Source organism: Musa acuminata, chromosome BXJ3-8 (genome assembly GCF_036884655.1).
Source record: "Musa acuminata AAA Group cultivar baxijiao chromosome BXJ3-8, Cavendish_Baxijiao_AAA, whole genome shotgun sequence".
In the NCBI taxonomy this organism is placed as follows: domain Eukaryota; kingdom Viridiplantae; phylum Streptophyta; class Magnoliopsida; order Zingiberales; family Musaceae; genus Musa; species Musa acuminata.
The window spans coordinates 32,035,754-32,057,458 of NC_088356.1; positions in this window are offsets into that span (position 1 = coordinate 32,035,754).

Below are 21,705 nucleotides of genomic sequence, written 5' to 3' on the forward strand. Positions count from 1 at the left end.
TTCTTAAAACATACATAGGATTTATCTTAAGTATTAGATTTAAGTCTAATATTTTTGTTCATTTATCATAAAATATATATTTTTTATTATCATTTTCAAAATTACTAGCATGATCCTAATTTTTGTATTTTCATTACATTATTAAACATGTAATTTTTAAAAAGAAATTTATATATTTTTTTAAACTAAATTAAAAATAACTCATGAAGAACATCAAGTAATTTCAAAGTAAACTAAGGGAGTTTCGTTTGAGTTGTTTACCTCATTGTAGAAAGCCGTTAAGGCATAGTTTGTCACTTCACCTTTGTTGATTTTCTCCTCGTCTTCGGAGGAGCTCGATTCATCCCAAAGTTCTTCCCTCTTCTTGAGTTCATAGAAAGTAGTTGCGTTCTTTTTGTTCTTTAATTTTTATTTCATAAATTTTTTAAATTTCAAAGTGATGAGTTTAAGTTCATCATCACTTGAGCTTATGCTCGTGGTCTTCAATTATTCTTAATCCAAAATCCTTCATGTTCTTTGGAACGTGGTTCTCAAGTTCTTCACATGCATTGCACGTTATTTCATAGGTCATTAGAGACCCGATAAGTTATTCGATCAAAAAAGTATTCAAAATTTTTTATTCTTGAATAGCCGTTATTTTCGAATCCTAATTTTTAGAAAACGATCATAAAATCTTGTTAACGAGTTCAAAATTAGAAAAGCATTTGCCAAGAGCTTTTAAACCATTGACGACATCCATAAAACGGGTGTACATGTCAACAATGGTTTCACTCGGCTTCATTCGAAAAAGTTCAAAATCATGCATGTAAAGATTTATTTTAGAATCTTTTACTCTATTAGTTCCTTCGTGTGTGATTTCGAGAGTGTACCATATATCGAAAGCTATTTCGCAAGTAGAAACCCGACTAAATTCAGTTTTATCCAAAGCGCAAAATAGAGCGTTCATAGCTCTAGTATTTAAGGAAAAAGTCTTCTTCTCCAAATCATTCCAATGGTTCATTGGAAGAGAAGACCTTCAAAAACTGCTTTCGATAATATTCTATAAATTCAAATCCAATAAAAGCAAGAAAACTCTCATTCAAGTTTTCCAATATGTGTAGTCTGTACCATTGAACAAGGGAGGAAGAATGAGAGAGTGACCCTCTTGAAAAAAAAAAGGAGCTATTTCTCTTAGGTGTTAAACCAAATGAGAAATACAAGGCTTTGATACCAACTGTTAAGAACAAGTCAGCACTAAGAGAGGGGGAGGGGGGGGGGTGTTAATTAGTGCAGTAGTAAAATCACGTCGGTTCTGAAAATTTCTTTTGTTTCGTATGATAAAATAAATTTCTGAAACTTGTTCAACTTGAAAGCATATTCGTAAATGTATTAAAAGCAGTAAACAAGTACATCCAACGAAAAGGCGAACCCAATACTGATTTCTTCCAACGAAAAGGCGAACCCAATACGGAAGAAAGCATATTTGTTCAACTTGAAAGCATATTCGTAAATGAGCTTCAGCAAGATAAGTCTGATTTCTTCCGGTGAGCTTCAGACGATCTTCCAACGAACTTCCAACGATCTCTCGGCAATATTCCGAGGGACTCCCAACAAGCTCCTGGACTTCACGACGATCTTTTTAGCGAGTTCCGACGAGCTTCTTTGGCAAGCTCCTAGACTTCTCGGTTGGTTCTAGTAGAATATCCGATGAATGTCCAAACTTTCGATGAACTCTCAAACTCCCAACGAAATCGCATTCTTGACTCGAGGACTTCATTTTGCTTTATGTCTTGCTATCGTAGTTAATCCTGCACACATAAAAACAAACTTCGATTAAGACAATTATTACTAAGTATGAATTATGTCTGTTGAATCTCAGATTTTGATGATGAAACTAATTGATAAGTGTTTATGAATTGATCTGCGTTTTGAGTGATGTAGGATGCTTCGATCAGGATAAGACAATTAAAGCAAGAAGAATCATGTTGGGCCGGTGGAACATGTCAAAAGATTGGACAAGGATCAGATGACGTATCGACAGAATGCTTTGGGCCATAGATTCGAGCATTGGGCTAAAAAGAGCGAAAATTACGCTAAGGATGCCGGAGTTGCAGAGGTCAACTGGTCGATTGGGCAATAGGCCACAAGAGAGGATGATGCGTCGAAGAATTAGACGAAGCGTCGATGGACCAATGACATGCCAGACAACATGATTCATGCTCAGTAATAATTGTTTAGATCGAAGTGTGTTTTTACATGTGTAGGATTAACTACGATAGCAAGGTATAAAGCAAAACGAAGTTCCGGAGTCAAGAACGCGATTTCGTTGGGAGGTTGAGAGTTCGTCAGAAGTCCGGACATTCGTCGGAAGTTCTGTCGGAATTGACTAAGAAGTCCTGGAGCTTACCAAAGAAGCTCGTCGGAACTCGACAAGAAGATCATCAAGAAGTCCAAGAGCTTGTCGGGAGTCCGCTAGAACTTTGCATAGAGATCGTCGGAAGTTCGCTGGAAGATTGTTGGAAGCTCGTCGGAAGAAACCTAGACTTACATACTTTGTTTAGCTTAGTAAATGTCTTGAAATTCGTAGTTAGCACATAATAGGGATTAGAATTGGGCCAACCCAATTAGGGGATAGTTGGGCCAAGTTTGGGTTGTGTTGGGCCAAGAGAAAGGCCCAAATAATAACCAAACAGGTGAAACCATCGTGGCATAGTCTCCGAGACTGTGTCAGGCAGTGGTACCGCCCAGTGTCAGGCTATAGGCAGTGGTATTGCCCGTACCCTAAAATTTCAGGGGTTTGAATTTTAGGCTCCAAATTTGAATATATTTGGGGCCTATAAATACCCCTGCTATTCCTGCATAGATAAGAAAGAAATATTGAGCAAAACCCTGTGATTCTAAATTTGTAAACCTTAGAAAGTTGAGTTCCCTCCTCCCAAAGCTTAGAGAGAGTTCTAAGGGAGGTGTGAGAGGGTTTCTATGAAAAAGAGGATTGTAAAAGGTTGACTCCTAAACTTGTGAAAAGGAGAAGAGGGGTGTAAAAGGGTAGTTGGACTTTGCCCATTGAAAGAAGACTGATAGTGGATGCTAGTGGCCTCGATGGAAGAGGAATCAGCGAGGTGGATGTAGGTCACGATGATCAAACCACTATAAAAATCTAGTTTGCATTTCTCTTGTGCAATTTACTTTACTACAAACCACTTTACTTGCTTTACATCTACTATGCTCTTCTATATGCTTTCAAAGTTAATACCTTTAAGAAATGATTTTTCGTTGTAAACAGATTTAATCGTAATAAAGTTTTGAACCGATATAATTTTTACCGCTACACTAATTCATCCCTCCTATTAGTGCTGACTCTTTTCCTAACAATTGGTATCAGAGCCTTGTATTTCTCATTTGGTTTAACACCCAAGAGAAATGGCTCTTTTCGGCTTTCAAAAGGGTCACTCTCTCATTTGTCCTTCCTTTTTTAATGCGATGGACTACACATATTGGAAAACTCAAATGAGAGTTTTCTTACTTTCTTTGAATTTGAACTTATGGAGCATTGTTGAAAATGGTTTTCGAAGGTCTTCTCTTCCAATGACCCATTGGAATGATTTGGAGAAGAAGATATTTTCTTTAAATGCTAGAGCTATGAATACTCTATTTTGTGCTTTAAACAAAAATAAGTTTAATCGGATTTCTACTTGCGAAACGACTTTTGATATATAGCACACTCTCAAAATCACACATGAAGGCATTAATAGAGCAAAAGATTCTAAAATAAATCTTTTAATGCATGATTTTGAACTTTTTCAAATGAAGCCGAGCGAAACCGTTGTTGATATGTGCACCCATTTTACGGATGTCATCAATAGTTTAAAAGCTTTTGGCAAATGCATTTCTAATTTTGAGCTTGATAACAAGATTTTACAATCACTTTCTAAGAATTAGGATACAAAAATAATAGCTATACAAGAATAAAAAATTTTGAATACTTTTTTAATCGAAGAACTTATCGGGTCTCTAATGACCTATGAAATGATGTACAATGTACATAAAGAACTTGAGAACCACCTTCCAAAGAACAGGAAGGATTTCAGACTAAGAACAATTGAAGGCCACTCGAGCATAAGCTCAAGTGATGGTGAACTTGAACTCATCACTATGAAATTTAAAAAGTTCATGAAACAAAAATTAAAGAATAAAAAGAATGCAACTACTTGCTAAGAATTCAAGAAGAGGGAAGAACTTTGGGATAAATCAAGCTCCTCCGAAGACAAGGAGAAAATCAACAAAAGCGAAGTGGCAAACTATGCCTTAACGGCTTTATACAATGAGGTAAATAACTCAAACAAAACTCTCTTAGTTTATTTTAAAATTACTTGATGTTCTTCATGAGTTATTTTTTAATTTAGTTAAAAAAATATTATCTAAATTTTGTTTTAAAAATTGCATGTTTAATAATGTAATGAAAATATAAAAATTGGGATCATGCTAGTAATTTTGAAAATGATAATAAAAATTACATATTTTATGTTAAAGGAATAAAATGTTAGATTTAAATCTAATAATAATCCTATATATGTTTTTCAAGAAGAAATAATATGAATTTCTGATGTTGATTGAAATCCTACTTAATGTTATAATGATGCAATAATGCAATAGAATGTTAGATATAAATTTAATGCTTGTACACCTAACAAGATGAATCATATTGTTTCTTGATTTTGATTGAAGATGCTCTATGATTAATGAAATTATGTTTGATTTAAAGAAATAATTTGATATCATGCTTAATAAGTTTATGTTTCAAATTTATGCATGGTGATTCTTGAAATTTATGGATTATCAATTTTTATGATAATGAATGTGGCATTTTCGATTTTAAACTATGATGTATGTTTTCATACGAAAAAAAAAAAAACTTTATCATGCTTATATGAAATCAATCACTTAAAATGAAACACATAAAAACGAAAATATATCTTAATGAAAATATAATGATGACTTGAAAGCATGCTTAACGAGTTTATATTTTGAATTTATGCATGATAATTTTTATGATTTTTTGAAAGTTCTTTTTCGGTGTTAATGAATGATGCATGGATTTGGCATAAAAGAAAAGAACATGCATGTACGAAATTAATCAATAAGTTGAAACAAAAAGTGAAAAGCATTTTTCTTGAAAACTTCTCAATCCCTACCTTATCGATTTTTTACTAAGAGATCAATAAAATTATTTATGCCATTTTGAATCTCTTAAAAAAAATGTTGAGATTTTGATGATTTTGATGATTTGAATTTGAATGAATTTTATCAAAATCATGATCTTGGTTTATTGGAATTACTTGAGATTTTCTATATGAATCATAAGATTTCTTTTGCATGAATTGAAATCTTTTTCTCCTATGTTTCCTTTTACGATTTCCTAAAGAGAATATCTTTTTCGAAATTCATGACTTAAAATTTTATTTGAATATCTTTTTCAAAATTCATAACTTAAAATTTTATTTGAATATCTTTTTTGAAATTCATGACTTAAAATTTTATTTGTATATCTTTTATTATTTGATCTTCTAAGATTTCTCTTTGAATATTTAAGAGGAGATTTGTCAAAATGAATCATGTCTTTTGGTATTCACATGATCTCATCCTTCATGATATGATTTTTTAGCTTTGTAAAACTCCTTGTATTCATGAAGTATATCTCATCACTAAGTTCTTCTTGATATTCTTCATGTGATGATATGAATACATGCAATACTATGATTTTGACATTCATGACTTGATTTTTTGATGATAGAAATAATGACTAGAATATTGATGTAATTATGAATGGTGATTTGGTATTATGCATGCAATACTTCAACTTATGATATTGATGCATACAACGATGAAATATTCATGATAAAAAAATTATTTTGACATTCATGACTTGATTTTTCATCTTTGTTATTTACCTTTTGTTGAATCTCGGATTTTGATGATGAAATCAATTGATGGGTTAATTGATCTAATTCATATTATTGAGTTAAGTGTGCAGGATTAACTACGATAACCAGAAAACACAAAGCAAGATTACCGGAGTCAAGATTGATGGACGTTTAAGAGTCCGAAGAATCGTCGGAGATGCTGCCGGAACTAACCGAGAAGAAATCGGGAACCTATCAGAATTTTCGGAAGTTCGCCGAAGAGATCGTCGGAGGTTCACGGAGATCACCGAGAAGGCTCGGCTACTCGTTAAAGTCATCACAAGATCGGGAGCTTGATGAGAGTCCGTCGGAAGAAGCTCGTCGGAAAGCTCACCGAAACAAGACTCGACGTTCGCGGTTGAAAGCTTGCTTAGGATGTGTTTTTGTTATGTAGTTCACTTGTAATTAGGATTAGGATTAAGAGATAATCCTATATCCTGGTTAGGGGCCAACTAGGCCCAAAGTCAGATATGTTGAATCTCGGATTTTGATGATGAAGTAAATTGTCATTTGTTGTCTAATCTATGTGTTTGAGATAAGTGTGCAGGATTAACTACGATGAAAGTTAGACAAGCAGCAGGAGTTCCGCCGGAGTCAAGTTCATGATCACGTTGGCAGTTCGAGAGTTCGACGGAAGTTCGGACGGTCGTCGGAGGTTCTGCGAGAACAGATCCGAGAAGTCCAGAAGCTTGCCAAGCGAAGCTCGTCGAAACTTGCCAAGTGGATCGTCGCAAAGTCCAGGAGTTTGCCGGAAGTCCGCAGGAGCATCACCGAGGGTTCATCGGATGATCGACGGAAGTTCGCCGGAAACTCGCTGGAAGAAGCGATTGACGCACCGAAGCAAAGCTGCAGAAATTGTCTTAGATCTAATCGTAGTTAGCACGTTGATTAAGTTGGAAAATGGGAGGTGATCCCATTAGCTTAATCTTGGGGCAATTGGGCCCCTGAAAGACTGAAATTAGGCCGAATGGAGCTAACCATTCGGACCCTGATTGCACCAGGAGGTGCAACCGCCTAGGCCAAGAGGTGGCACCGCCTGGGCTAAGCCTCCCAGCGAGACTGGGCGGTGCAACCTCCCCAGCCGGGAGGTGGCACCGCCTGAGCTCAGTCTTCGAGCAAGACTGGGCGGTGCAACCTCCCTGACAGAGAGGTGGCACTGCCTAAGCTCGGTCTTCGAGCTCTGCCAGGCGGTGCAACCTCTCCAGTCAAGAGGTGCAACCGCCTGATCCCGGAATTCCGGGATTTGATCGTTTTGAGCTCCAAATTTGAACTGGGTTGGGGCCGATAAATACCCCACCCATTCAGCACTGAAAAGATACAGACCTATACCGAAATCTTGATCTTTTCTGTGATTCTAAGAGCTCAAAAGTGTTGTAAAGCCTTTAAGTCTCCTCCTTCTATTCTTCAAGTTTTGAGTTGTAAAGTGAGGAGAGAAAGGTCTGTAAAGGTTGTCTCCTGAGCCTGCCAAAAGGAGAGAAACTGTAAAAAGGGCAGTTGGCCTTCGCCTAATTGAAGGAAGGCCTCTAGTTGATGTCGGTGACCTCGTCGGTGGAGGAAGCCAAAAGTGGAGTAGGTCAAGACTGACCGAACCACTCTAAATCTCTGGTTTGCGTTTATTTTGAGCACTTTATCATTACTGCAAACCTCCTTCATAACTACTGCATTCTGCGCTTTTACGAACAAGTTCTAAGTGCTGTTCTTTCCGAATCTGCATTCAGACGTAAATCGGTGTTTTCGTACATTACAGTTTACGTTTACGTTTTGATTCTGCAAAACTGTCTTCTACGCCTTCACGAACAAGTTTTTAAGTGCTGATCTGTCCGAATCTGCTTTCAGACGTAAACTAGCGTTTTCGTACGATATTTACATTGCAGTTTACATTTACGCCTTGATTCTGCAAAACTGTCTTCTGCGCTTTTACGAACGAGTTTCTAAAGTTCAGATCCCTTTGAAACTGCGTCTAGACGTAAAAATTACGTTTAGACGTAAACTGTGTAAAGACGTTTTAGACGTAAACTGAGTTTAGACGTAAATATGCGTTTAGACGTAAAACTGCGTTTAGACGTAAATCTGCGTTTAGACGTAAAACTGCGTTTAGACGTAAATCTGTGTTTAGACGTAAATCTGCGTTTAGACGTAAAAATGCGTTTAGACGTAAATCTGAGTTTAGACGTAAATCTGCGTTTAGACGCAAACTGCGCTTAGACGCAAAACTGCGCTTAGACGCAAACTGTGTTTAGACGCAAACTGCGCTTAGACGCAATCTGCGCATAGACGCAAACTGCACTTAGATACAAACTGAGAATTAGCTTTTGCATCATAATAGTTTTTATTGAACGAACGCAGCTTTTGGTTTTAATCGCTGTAAGATTTCCGCTGCACTAATTCACCCCCCCCTCTTAGTGCTCTCGATCCTAACAATTGGTATCAGAGCGAGGTTAACTCTCTAACGGATTAAAACCCAAAGAGAAATGGCATACGCCGGAAACCAAGAGGGGCATTCTATTACGCGTCCACCCATGTTCAGTGGGACGGACTACACCTACTGGAAGACCCGAATGAGGATCTTTCTTATTTCTATGGATTTTGAACTGTGGAATCTTGTCGAAAATGGATTTTCGAAGTCTTCTCTTCCAATGATCGATTGGAATGATTTGGAGAAGAAGGCTTTCGCTCTTAATGCAAAGGCTATGAATGCCTTATTTTGTGCACTTGATAAAAACGAGTTTAACCGTATTTCAACTTGTGAAACTGCATTTGATATTTGGCACACACTCGAAGTGACCCATGAGGGCACAAGTAGAGTAAAAGAGTCAAAAATCAATTTGTTGTTACATTCTTTTGAACTTTTCCGCATGAAACCGAGTGAAACCATTGGCGACATGTTTACCCATTTCACGGATGTCATCAACGGTCTAAAAGGACTCGGAAAGAGCTTTTCGGATTTTGAGCTTGTTAACAAAATACTAAGATCCCTTCCTAAGAGTTGGGATCCTAAAGTCACTGCTATTCAAGAGGCAAAAGATTTACGAAATTTCCCTCTTGAAGAACTAATCGGGTCATTAATGACCTACGAAATGACTTGTAAAGCTCATGAAGAGCAAGAAGACATCCTTCCAAAGAACAGGAAGGATATGGCACTCAAAACTTCTGAATGCCACTTGAGAGAAAACTCAAGTGATGAGGACTGTGATGATGACTTGGCACTTCTAACAAGAAAGTTTAAAAAGTTCTTTAAAAGAAACAAGTTTAAGAATGATGCAAAAAATAAACTTGAACCCAAGAAGGACCAAGTAATCTGCTATGAATGCAAAAAGCCGGGACACTACAAGAGTGATTGTCCCCAAGTCAAGAAGAGAACATCAAAGAAAAAAGCGCTTCAAGCAACATGGGATGACTCAAGCGCATCCGAAGAAGAAGAGTCCAACACCGAGCAAGTTGCTCATTACGCCTTAATGGCCATCGAAGATGAGGTAACAAATTCAATAGATACAGATTTATCTTTCGATGAATTATTAAATGCTTTCCATGAATTGTTTGATGAGTATAAGATTATCAGTAGTAAATACAAATTGCTAAAAAAGGAGCATGATAGTCTTATTTGTAATTTCGATAAGTTAAATGCTGAACATCATGATAGTTTAAGCCCATGCATAAAATGCCATAATCTAGAAACTCTCCAAAAAGAAAACTTGCTACTTAAGGACACCTTGAAGAAATTCGAGGTTGGTAGCAAGTCATTGAACATGATCCTTACAAACAAGGGTCACGTTCCCAAAAGGAGTGGAATTGGATTTGTGAGAAGTCCTCACCAAAATCCAACCACCTTCATAAAAGGCTCCATCTTACATGTTCAACACCAAACCAAGTGCAACTTCTGTTGCAAATCTGGACACAAGACACATTGTTGTCCATTCAAGAAAATAAGTCCAAACAAATTGATTTGGGTTCCTAAAGGAACCAAGACAAATTCTATGCAACATGATAAGAAATGTAGATCTATTTATGAGGCACCCAAAAGCAAATGGGTACCTAAACATCATCCTTTCTTGTAGAAAACTAAACCATCGCAAGCTAGGAGCAAGAGATGGTACCTTGATAGTGGATGCTCAAGGCATATGACCGGAGATCCATCTCAATTCTCTAAGCTCGCTAGCATAGACGAAGGCTATGTCACCTTCGGAGACAACAACAAGGGTAAAATCATTGGCAAAGGAACCATAGGTAACAAATCCAACCTCTTTATTGAAGATGTTCTGTTAGTTGATGGTTTAAAACATAACCTCTTGAGTATTAGTCAATTATGTGATAAAGGATATACTGTCAAATTCGAATCTAATGCTTGCATCATTGAAAAACCACATAAAAATATGTCTATGATTGCATTAAAACATAATAACGTATACACTATTGACATCAATGACTTATGTGATGAAATGTGTTTTGCGGTTATGAATGAGGATGCTTGGCTATGGCATAGAAGATTAGGTTATGCTAGCATGAAACTAATCACTCAAGTATCATCTAGAGAACTTGTAAGAGGAATTCCTCATATCAAGTTCATCAAAGATAATGTATGCGATGCTTGCCAATTAGGTAAACAAATTAAGGGTAGTTTCAAAGCTAAGAATCAAATAAGCACCTCTAGGCCCTTACAATTGATCCATATGGACTTGTTCGGACCAATCTCTACATCGAGTCTAGGAGGTAGCAAATACGCATTTGTCATTGTTGATGACTATAGCAGATATACATGGACCTACTTCTTAAAACAGAAAAATGAATGCTTTAGATATTTTACCAAATTTTGTAAACTTGTTCAAAATGAGAAGGGATCTATGATTTCGTCAATTAGAAGTGATCATGGTGGATAATTTCAAAACCATGATTTCCAAGAATTCTGTGAACTCAATGGATACAACCATAATTTCTCTACTCCAAGAAATCCTCAACAAAATGGGGTAGTAGAAAGAAAAAATCGAAATCTACAAGAAATGGCAAGAACCATGTCGAATGAACATAACCTACCCAAATATTTTTGGGCCGAAGCTGTAAACACTGCATGCTATATTTTGAATAGAGTTCTAGTAAGACCCTTACTCACCAAAACTCCTTATGACTTATGGAATAACAAAAAACCTAATGTCTCATATTTTAAAGTCTTTGGGTATAAGTGTTTTATCTTGAATGAAAAGGATAACTTAGGAAAATTCGATGCTAAATCTGATGAAGGAATCTTTCTTGGTTATTCTTCGGTTTCTAAAGCTTTTCGTATTTTAAATAAAAGAACTTTAATTATTGAAGAATCCATCCATGTTGTTTTCAATGAGATTTCCGAAATTAAGAAAAATGATCTTGATGATGATGTTAACTTTGATTCTTTGAATTTAAACGAAACCCCGTCTCCAACTAGCAACTTGGATGCATCCACTTCCTTACCCAAGGATTGGAAGTATGTAGATGCTCATCCTAAGGAGCTAATCTTAGGAGACACGTCAAAGGGGGTTCAAACACGATCTTCTCTTAAAACTTTTTGTGCAAACGCCGCCTTTCTCTCCCAAATTGAACCCAAATGCATTGACGAAGCCATGAAAGATGATTCATGGATTATCGCAATGCAAGATGAATTGAATCAATTTGAGAGAAATGAGGTGTGGACGCTTGTTCCTAGGCCAAATGACCATTTAGTTATTGGTACTAAATGGGTCTTTAGAAACAAGCAAGATGAAAATGGTATCGTGGTTAGAAACAAGGCTAGATTAGTGGCCAAAGGTTTCAACCAAGAAGAAGGTATCGATTACGAAGAAACCTTCGCACCTGTGGCTCGATTGGAAGCCATAAGGATGCTCCTTGCCTATACTAGTTGTAATAATTTTAAGTTATTTCAAATGGATGTTAAAAGCGCTTTTCTAAATGGCCTTATTTCCGAAGAAGTCTATGTTGAACAACCTCCTGGATTTGAAAATAATAGTCTCCATAATCATGTGTTTAGATTAACTAAAGCTCTCTATGGTTTAAAACAAGCTCCAAGGGCTTGGTATGAGAGACTTAGTTCTTTTCTCATTGAAAATAATTTCATAAAAGGCAAGGTTGATACTACATTATTCATCAAGAATTTTAAAAATAATTTTCTCATTGTTCAAATTTATGTTGATGATATTATCTTTGGTTCTACGAATGAATCTCTCTGTGAATCTTTTGCTAAAACTATGAGTCTTGAATTCGAAATGAGTTTAATGGGAGAGTTAACATTCTTCTTAGGTTTACAAATCAAACAACTAAGCAATGGCATCTTTATTAGTCAAACCAAATATGCCATGAATTTACTCAAGAAGTTTAATATGGAGAACTCAAAAGCCATTAACACTCCTATGAGCACCTCCACTAAATTAGAAATTGATGAAAGTGGAGAAAGCTTTGATCAAAAAACTTATAGGGGTATGATAGGAAGTTTACTTTACCTCACTGCAACAAGACCAGACATCATGTTCAGTGTAGGACTTTGTGCTAGATTTCAATCAAACCCTAAGATATCTCATCTCAAAGCAGTTAAAAGAATACTCAGATACCTTAATGGTACCACAAATCTAGGATTATGGTACCCAAAATCAGAGAATCTTGAGTTAATTGCTTATGCTGATGCGGACTTTGCTGGTTGTAGATTAGATAGAAAAAACACATCAGGAACATGTCAATTTTTAGGACATGCTCTTGTTTCCTGGTCATCTAAGAAACAAAGCTCGGTTGCTCTATCAACAACCGAAGCTGAATATATTGCAGCAAGTGCATGCTGTGCACAAGTTGTATGGATGAAAAACACTTTAGAAGATTACAAAATTAATCTTAAAGATATTCCCATTAAATGTGATAACACGAGTGCAATATGCTTAACCAAGAATCCTATACAACACTCAAGAACAAAACATATTGATATCAGACATCACTTTATACGAGATCATGTTGCGAATCATGATATAATCATAGAGTTCATTGATACTAAACATCAACTAGCTGATATCTTTACAAAACCTCTAAGTGAAGAACAATTTGATTTCATTCGAAGAGAATTAGGAATGTTGATGTGTCCGAATAGATAAATTTGTTAAAATTATTTTTCGGACTATGTTGAATGATCAAACCACTTGATTGCCATGTTTCTATGATTATATGTGAAAATCTGCAACAAAATCTTGTCCGAATGCATCTTATTTTTTGAATGCTATACACCAGATTTTCTCGTACACTTTCATGAAAAATAAGTTTCTGAAATAGATTTGATGAAATGATTCATGTGTATGTATTCCATCCTGCAAAATCTTTACATAGACAATGGATTATAACAAAAAGGGGAAGAAGTATTTAAAGCAATCTATGTAAAATTCCTCTATAAGCTTGCTATTATTATTTTCTTGGTATCATAATTACTATGCTTTTTGTTGATGACAAAGGGGGAGATATATGAATAGATATATGAATTGATAAACACTACCATGATTAGAAATACTATGAGTGATGCTATAAACACACTGCTATGATTATGCCATCCTTGCATCACCAAGAGATATATGAACATGTGCTAAAGTTTGCATTATGCCTTAAGTTGATATCTTATCATGTGAAGAAAATGCAAAACTTGCTAGGATATTTCAAATGTGTGCATCATGTAATAGTGCTTCACAGCTTTATATGATAATATTCAAACTACATGATGAATAGTTACAAACACAATCATACAAACTTGATGATGTATGTCAAGCCTTGACATCATCCTTGAAGAGATACATCATGATGAGTATCATGATGGGAGTATTGATGAGTTTAACTGATCTAACTTATCAATACGTCACTTGAATTCTCAGGTCTTGAATTCAAGATTGACTTATCTCAACTATGGCATATAGACAGGGGGAGTTAAGGATAACTCCATTATCAATTGATTGTCATCATCAAAAAGGGGGAGATTGTTGAATCTCGGATTTTGATGATGAAGTCAATTGTCATTTGTTGTCTAATCTATGTGTTTGAGATAAGTGTGCAGGATTAACTACGATGAAAGTTAGACAAGCAGCAGGAGTTGCGCCGGAGTCAAGTTCATGATCACGTTGGGAGTTTGAGAGTTCGACGGAAGTTCGGACGGTCGTCGGAGGTTCTGCGAGAACAGATCCGAGAAGTCCAGAAGCTTGCCAAGCGAAGCTCGTCGGAACTTGCCAAGCGGATCGTCGCAAAGTCCAAGAGTTTGCCGGAAGTCCGCAGGAGCATCACCGAGGGTTCATCGGATGATCGACGGAAGTTCGCCGGAAACTCGCCGGAAGAAGCGATTGACGCACCGAAGCAAAGCTGCAGAAATTGTCTTAGATCTAATCATAGTTAGCATGTTGATTAAGTTGGAAAATGGGAGGTGATCCCATTAGCTTAATCTTGGGGCAATTGGGCCCCTGAAAGACTGAAATTGGGCCAAATGGAGCTAACCATTCGGACCCTGATTGCACCAGGAGGTTCAACCGCCTAGGCCAGGAGGTGGCACCGCCTGGGCTAAGCCTCCCAGCGAGACTGGGCGGTGCAACCTCCCCAGCCGGGAGGTGGCACCGCCTGAGCTCAGTCTTCGAGCAAGACTGGGCGGTGCAACCTCCCTAACAGAGAGGTGGCACCGCCTGAGCTCGGTCTTCGAGCTCTGCCAGGCGGTGCAACCTCTCCAGTCAAGAGGTGCAACCGCCTGATCCCGGAATTCCGGGATTTGATCGTTTTGAGCTCCAAATTTGAACTGGGTTGGGGCCTATAAATACCCCACCCATTCAGCACTGAAAAGATACAGACCTATACCGAAATCTTGATCTTTTCTGTGATTCTAAGAGCTCAAAAGTGTTGTAAAGCCTTTAAGTCTCCTCCTTCTGTTCTTCAAGTTTTGAGTTGTAAAGTGAGGAGAGAAAGGTCTGTAAAGGTTGTCTCCTGAGCCTGCCAAAAGGAGAGAAACTGTAAAAAGGACAGTTGGCCTTCGCCTAATTGAAGGAAGGCCTCTAGTTGACGTCGGTGACCTCGTCGGTGGAGGAAGCCAAAAGTGGAGTAGGTCAAGACTGACCGAACTACTCTAAATCTCTGGTTTGCGTTTATTTTGAGCACTTTATCATTACTGCAAACCTCCTTCATAACTACTGCATTCTGCGCTTTTACGAACAAGTTCTAAGTGCTGTTCTTTCCGAATCTGCATTCAGACGTAAATCGGTGTTTTCGTACATTACAGTTTACGTTTACGTTTTGATTCTGCAAAACTGTCTTCTACGCCTTCACAAACAAGTTTTTAAGTGCTGATCTGTCCGAATCTGCTTTCAGACGTAAACCAGCGTTTTCGTACGATATTTACATTGCAGTTTACGTTTACGCCTTGATTCTGCAAAACTGTCTTCTGCGCTTTTACGAACGAGTTTCTAAAGTTCAGATCCCTTTGAAATTGCGTCTAGACGTAAAAATTACGTTTAGACGTAAACTGTGTAAATACTTTTTAGACGTAAACTGAGTTTAGACGTAAATCTGCGTTTAGACGTAAAACTGCGTTTAGACGTAAATCTGCGTTTAGACGTAAAACTGCGTTTAGACGTAAATCTGCGTTTAGACGTAAATCTGCGTTTAGACGTAAAACTTCGTTTAGACGTAAATCTGAGTTTAGACGTAAATCTGCGTTTAGACGCAAACTGCGCTTAGACACAAAACTGCGCTTAGACGCAAATTGTGTTTAGACGCAAACTACGCTTAGACGCAATCTGCGCATAGACGCAAACTGCACTTAGTTACAAACTGAGAATTAGCTTTTGCATCATAATAGTTTTTATTGAACGAACGCAGCTTTTGGTTTTAATCGCTGTAAGATTTCCGCTGCACTAATTCACCCCCCCCCCCCCCCTCTTAGTGCTCTCGATCCTAACAAGATATGGTTTGGGCTTAAATTAAGCCAAACCAGTGAAATCGGAGAGCCAGGCGGTGGCACCGCCCAACACCCGAGTGCTGGACGGTGACACCTCCTTGGCTGGGCGGTTGCACCGTCCAGCACCCGAGCGCTGGGCGGTGGCACCTCCAGCACCGGGAACCCTAAGAGAATTCAAATTTTGGAGCCCAAATTTGAATCCTCTTGAGGCCTATAAATACCCCTCAAATCTTAGCTGAGGTTACAACTTTTGAGAAGCATTTTGATTGAGAGAAAAGTCTTAGAAAGTCTTAGCAAGTCTTGTTTTCAATTTGCTAGAGAGTTCTCCTCCTTTCTTATTGAAAATTTGTAAGAGGTTGAACTGCTTGTAAAAGGTTGTAAGAGGGGTGTTTACCCTTCCATTTCAAGAGATTTGCTAGTGGAAGGTGGGAGCCTCATCGAAGAGGGGCATCGCAAGTGGAGTAGGTCATTTGACCGAACCACTCTAAAAATCAGCGTAATCTCTGGTTTGCATTTTATTATTGTCATTTACATTACTGCAAATCTTCTTACTGCTTTAGTTCCTTATTACCCTTGCTGTGCAACTTTAAGAATAAGCTTTCAAGTTAAACTTTTCAAGTTCCGTTCTTATCGTACGAAAGATTTTGTTAAAATCGAAGTTTTAATCCGCTGCACTAATTCACCCCCCCTCTTAGTGCTGCTCCGATCCTAACAAGTGGTATCAGAGCAAGGTTATCTCTCATATTTGGTTTAATACCCAAGAGAGATGGCTTACTCCGGCATGCAAGAGGGCCACTCTATTGCACGACCACCTTTGTTTAATGGGTCAGATTACACATATTGGAAGACTCGCATGAGAATCTTCCTCATTTCTATGGACTTTGAGCTTTGGTCTATTGTTGAAAATGGATTTCAAAAATCTTCTCTTCCGATGAGTGAATGGAATGAATCGGAGAAGAAGGTTTTTGCTTTAAATGCAAAGGCTATGAATGCCTTGTTTTGTGCACTAGACAAAAATGAATTTAATCGTGTTTCAATTTGTGATTCAGCCTTTGATATTTGGAGAACTCTTGAGGTCACTCATGAAGGCACTAGCCGAGTGAAAGAGTCCAAAATCAACATCCTTGTGCACTCTTACGAACTTTTTCGAATGAAACCAAGTGAGTCCATCGGAGACATGTACACCCGATTTACGGATGTCATCAATGGACTCAAAGCTCTTGGTAAAGATTTTACTAACTTTGAACTAGTAACTAAAATATTAAGATCCCTCCCTAAAAGTTGGGATCCAAAAGTTACGGCCATTCAAGAGGCCAAAGACCTTAATGCATTCCCTCTTGAAGAACTCATTGGGTCTCTAATGACCTACGAAATGACATGTCAAGCTCATGACGAGCTCGAGAACCCCCTTCCAAAGAACAGGAAGGATATGGCACTCAAATCACAAGAAGACCACTTGAAAGGAACATCAAGTGATGAGGATAGTGACAATGACATTGCACTTTTGACTCAAAAATTTAAAAAATATTTAAGAAAGAACAAACTTAAAAATAATGTAAAAAATAAATTTGAACAAAAGAAGGACCAAGTGATTTGCTATGAATGCAAAAAATCGGGACACTACAAGAACGATTGTCCTCAAGCCAAAAAGAGGACATCAAAGAAGAAAGCGCTCAAGGCAACATGGGATGATTCAAGCGCGTCCGAAGAAGAGGAGTCCAACACCGAGCAAGTTGCTCATTACGCGCTAATGGCTTTAGGAGAAGAGGTATGTGATTTATTTAATGAAGATTTATCTCTTGAAGAACTCTCTATCACTTTTCATGAATTATTTGATCAATGTAGAACTGTTAGCAAGAAGTTAAGTATCTTAAAGAAAGAGCATGCTTTGCTACAAGATAAGTTTGATAGTTTTCAAACTCCTCCATGCTCTAAGTGTGAGCATTTAGAAGCAATAAAAAATGAAAATTTGCTTCTTAAGGAAACCTTAAACAAGTTTAAGGTTGGTAGCAAAGGATTAGATATGATCCTTGTTGAATCTCGGATTTTGATGATGAAGTCAATTGTCATTTGTTGTCTAATCTATGTGTTGAGATAAGTGTGCAGGATTAACTACGATGAAAGATAGACAAGCAGCAGGAGTTGCGCCGGAGTCAAGTTCATGATCAAGTTGGGAGTTCGAGAGTTCGACGGAAGTTCGGACGGTCGTCGGAGGTTCTGCGAGAACAGATCCGAGAAGTCCAGAAGCTTGCCAAGCGAAGCTCGTCGGAACTTGCCAAGTGGATCGTCGCAAAGTCCAGGAGTTTGCCGGAAGTCCGCAGGAGCATCACCGAGGGTTCATCGGATGATCGACGGAAGTTCGCCGGAAACTCGCCGGAAGGAGCGATTGACGCACCGAAGCAAAACTGCAGAAGTTGTCTTAGATTTAATCGTAGTTAGCACATTGATTAAGTTAGAAAATGGGAGGTGATCCCATTGGCTTAATCTTGGGGCAATTGGGCCCCTGAAAGACTGAAATTGGGCCGAATGGAATGAACCATTCGGACCCTGATTGCACCAGGAGGTGCAACCGCCCAGGCGAGGAGGTAGCACCGCCCAGGCTATGTCTCCCAGCGAGACTGGGAGGTGCAACCGCCCCAGCCAGGAGGTGGCACCGCCTGGGGCTCAGTCTTTGAGCAAGACTGGGCGGTGCAACCTCCCTGACAGAGAGGTGGCACCGCCTGAGCTCGGTCTTCGAGCTCTGCCAGGCGGTGCAACCTCTCCAGTCAGGAGGTGCAACCGCCTGATCCCGGAATTCCGGGATTTGATCGTTTTGAGCTCCAAATTTGAATTGGGTTGGGGCCTATAAATACCCCACCCATTCAGCACTGAGATAGCAAGAACTTACCCGAAATCTTGATCTTTTCAGTGGTTCTTAGAGCTCAAAACTGCTAGTTTTCCTCCTCCTTCTATTCTTCAAGTTTGAGTTGTAAAGAGAGGAGAGAAAACATCTGTAAGGGTTGTCTCCTAAGCCCGTCAAAAGGAGTGAATCTGTAAGAGGGTAGTTGGCCTTCGCCTATTGAAGGAAGGCCTCTAGTTGACGTCGGTAACCTCATCGGTGGAGGAAGCCAAAAGTGGAGTAGGTCAAGACTGACCGAACCACTCTAAATCTCTGGTTTGCGTTTATTTTGAGCACTTTATCATTACTGCAAACCTCCTACATAGCTACTGCTCTCTGCGCTTTTACGAACGAGTTCTGTGCAGTTTACGTTCACGTCTTAATTCCATTTACAAACTGCAAACTGCTCTCTGCGCTTTTACGAATGAATTCTGTGCAGTTTACGTTTACGTCTTGATTCCATCTACAAACTGCAAACTGTCTCTCTGCGCTTTTACGAATGAGTTCTGTGCAGTTTACGTTTACGTCTTGATTTCACTTACAACTGCAAACTATCTTCTGCGCTTTTTTTTACGGACAAGGTTCTGTGCAGTTTACGTTCATGTCTTGATTTCATTTACAACTGCAAACTATCTTTTGCGCTTTTACGAATAAGGTTCTGTGCAGTTTACGTTTACGTCTTGATTTCATTTAGAACTGCAAACTGTCATCTGCGTTTAGACGCAAACTGCGTTTAGACGCAAACTGCGTTTAGACGTAAACTGCGCTTAGACGCAAACTGCGTTTAGACGCAAACTGCGTTTAGACGTAAATCTGCGTTTAGACGTAAATCTGCGTTTAGACGTAAATCTGCGTTTTAGACGTAAAACTACGTTTAGACGTAAAACTGCGTTTAGACGTAAATCTGCGTTTAGACGTAAAACTGCGTTTAGACGTAAATCTACATTTAGACGTAAATCTGCGTTTAGACGTAAAACTGCGTTTAGACGAAAATCTGAGTTTAGACGTAAATCTGCGTTTAGACGCAAACTGCGCTTAGACGCAAAACTGCGCTTAGACGCAAACTGTGTTTAGACGCAAACTGCGCTTAGACACAATCTGCGCTTAGACGCAAACTGCACTTAGATACAAACTGAGAATTAGCTTTTGCATCATAATAGTTTTTATTGAACGAACGCAGCTTTTGGTTTTAATCGCTGTAAGATTTCCGCTGCACTAATTCACCCCCCCCCCCTCTTAGTGCTCTCGATCCTAACAATTGGTATCAGAGCCCGGTTAACTCTCAAAAGGATTAAAACCCAAGAGAGATGGCTTACGCCGGAAACCAAGAGGGCCATTCCATTACACGTCCACCCATGTTTAATGGGACGGACTACACCTATTGGAAGACCCGAATGGGAATCTTTTTTATTTCTATGGACATTGATCTTTGGAATCTTGTCGAGAATGGTTTTTCAAAGTCTTCTCTTCCAATGATCGATTGGAATGATTTGGAGAAGAAGGCTTTCGCTCTTAATGCAAAGGCTATGAATGCCTTATTTTGTGCACTTGATAAAAACGAGTTTAACCGTGTTTCAACTTGTGAAACTGCGTTTGATATTTGGCACACGCTTGAAGTGACCCATGAGGGCACAAGTAGAGTAAAAGAGTCAAAAATCAATTTGCTGTTACATTCTTTCAAACTTTTTCGGATGAAACCGAGTGAAACCATTGGCGACATGTTTACCCGTTTCACGGATGTCGTCAACGGTCTAAAAGGACTCGGAAAGAGCTTTTCGGATTTTGAGCTTGTTAAAAAGATACTAAGATCCCTTCCTAAGAGTTGGGATCCTAAAGTCACCGCTATTCAAGAGGCAAAAGATCTGCGAAATTTCCCTCTTGAAGAACTAATCGGGTCATTAATGACCTATGAAATGACTTGTAAAGCTCATGAAGTGCAAGAAGACATCCTTCCAAAGAACAGGAAGGATATGACACTCAAAACTTCAGAATGCCACTTGAGAGAAAACTCAAGTGATGAGGACTGTGATGATGACTTGGCACTTCTAACAAGAAAGTTTAAAAAGTTCTTTAAAAGAAACAAGTTTAAGAATGATGCAAAAAATAAACATGAACCCAAAAAGGACCAAGTAATCTGCTATGAATGCAAAAAGCCGAGACACTACAAGAGTGATTGTCCCCAAGTCAAGAAAAGAACAACAAAGAAGAAGGCGCTCCAAGCAACATGGGATGATTCGAGCGCATCTGAGGAAGATGAGTCCAACACCGAGCAAGTTGCTCATTACGCCTTAATGGCCATCGAAGATGAGGTAACAAATTCAATAGATGCTGATTTATCTTTCGATGAATTATTAAATGCTTTCAATGACTTATTTGACGAATGCAAGAGTATAAGTAGAAAATATAAATTGCTGAAAAAGATGCATGATAGTCTTACTTGTGAGTTTGATAAGTTAAAAGTCGAACATCATGATAGTTTAAATTCATGTATCAAATGTCATGATTTAGAAACTTTGCAAAAAGAAAACCTGCTACTCAAGGACACCTTGAAGAAATTCGAGGTTGGTAGCAAGTCATTAAACATGATCCTTGCAAACAAGGGTCACATTCCAAAAAGGAGCGGAATTGGATTTGTGAGAAGTCCTCACCAAAATCCAACCACCTTCATAAAAGGCTCCATCTTGCATGTTCAACACCAAACCAAGTGCAACTTTTGTTGCAAATCTGGACACAAGACATATTGTTGTCCATTCAAGAAAATAAGTCCAAACAAATTGATTTGGGTTCCTAAAGGAACCATGACAAACTCTATGCAACATGATAGAAAATATAGATCTATTTGTGAGGCACCCAAAAGCAAATGGGTTCCTAAAAACCATCCCTTCCTATAAAAGCATTAAAATTTTAGGCTGGAGCAAGAAATAATGTTCTGCTCCTTGACTCTCGATAGTCATAAACCAAGAGTCAAAAAG